Source organism: Bos indicus, chromosome X, assembly GCF_029378745.1.
Source record: "Bos indicus isolate NIAB-ARS_2022 breed Sahiwal x Tharparkar chromosome X, NIAB-ARS_B.indTharparkar_mat_pri_1.0, whole genome shotgun sequence".
In the NCBI taxonomy this organism is placed as follows: domain Eukaryota; kingdom Metazoa; phylum Chordata; class Mammalia; order Artiodactyla; family Bovidae; genus Bos; species Bos indicus.
The window spans coordinates 97066812-97068557 of NC_091789.1; positions in this window are offsets into that span (position 1 = coordinate 97066812).

Consider the following 1746-nt stretch of genomic DNA (forward strand, 5'->3'; position numbering starts at 1 on the left):
GTGTCTGGGAGTCTAGAGATTCTGAAGGGAGAGAAATAAAATAGAGAGTGCAGGGCATACATGCATCCGCCCTGATAGAGATGTAGGTGCAGCTTTTTACAGTAACCAGTTGGGGATGAACAGAGTTGGATTCGGTGACTCTAGAAGAAATGTGGAAGTGAATGTAAAGGGAGAAAACACATTGAGAGGGGGTAAACAGCTCCAACTCCCATTTCTGTACCAGGGTAGGTGCTCCATTACTGTCGTGAGAAGGCTCCCTGGTCTGAGCTCTGGGAGGGAGTGATGAGCATTCTAAGGACCCATCATCACCTAAGCAGGGGGCACTGAGTGTGTAAAGACATAAGTCTCAGCTTTTACCACTGACAGACATAGAAAGCTTCTTAGCCCTGCTGAGAGTGGGGCTCTGGCAGTTCTGCTGCTGCTGCTGCTAAGTTGCGTCAGTCGTGTCCGACTCTGTGCGACCGCATAGACGGCAGCCCACCAGGCTCCCCCGTCCCTGGTAAATGAAGTCACTCAGTCATGTCCGACTCCTAGCGACCCCATGGACTGAAGCGCACCAGGCTCCTCCGTCCGTGGGATTTTCCAGGCAAGATTACTGAAGCGGGGTACCATTGCCTTCTCCGTCTGGCAGCTTAGGGAAGCTCAAAGGTAAGGTGGAGGTGGTGGTGGTTGTTCAGTCGCTCAGTCGTGTCCAATTATTTACTACCCATGGCCTGCAGCATGCCAGGCTCCTCTGTCCTACCCTATCTCCCTGAGTTTGATGAAATTAATGTCCATTGGGTTGGTGATGCTATCTAATCATCTCACCCTCTGTCGCCCCCTTCTCCTCCTGCCTTCAATTTTTTGCATCAGGGTCCTTTCCAATGAGTCAGCTATTCGCATCAGGTGGCCAAAGTATTGCAGCTTCAGCATCTGTCCTTCCAGTGAGTATTCAGAGTTCATTTCCTTTAGGATTGGCAGGTTTGTTCTCCTTGCTGTCCAAGGGATTCTCAAGGCTCATCTCTGGCACCACAATTCGATAGCATCAATTCTTTGGCACTCAGCCTTCTTAATGACCCAACTCACACATCTGTACATCACTACTGGAAAAACCATAGTTTTGACTCTACAGACCTTTGTCAGCAAAGTGATGTCTCTGCTTTTTAATATGTTGTCTAGGTTTGTCATCAGAGAAGGCAATGGCACCCCACTCCATTACTCTTGCCTGGAAAATCCCCTGGACGGAGTAGCCTGGTGGGCTGCAGTCCGTGGGGCCGCTAGGAGTCGGACACGACTGAGCGACTTCACTTTCACGTTTTACTTTCATGCATTGGAGAAGAACCCACTCCAATGTGCGTTCTTGCCTGGAGAATCCCAGGGATGGGGGAGCCTGGTGGGCTGACGACTATGGGGTCGCACAGAGTCAGACACAACTGAAGCAACTTAGCAGCAGTAGCAGCAGCAAAGTAAATGGACAATAAGGAGATTTCTAAGTAATGAACTGAGAGGGAGGAGGAAAACCAGGATGGTTGCTGTCACAGACTCTGACCAAAGAAAGTGTTTTTGAAGACAGAATGTGCCTGTGGACAATACAGCACTGGGTACTATGGTTTGGCCCATGGAGCTCTTGGGATACGTTAGCAAGGGGATGTTCTGTGGATGGGCACTCAGAGGAGGCATCAAGAGGTAACCACATAAGGATGCTCCTGGAGTCTATACCTTCAAGAAGCATGGCTTGAAGGGAACGAAAGACTCAGGGTATTGGAA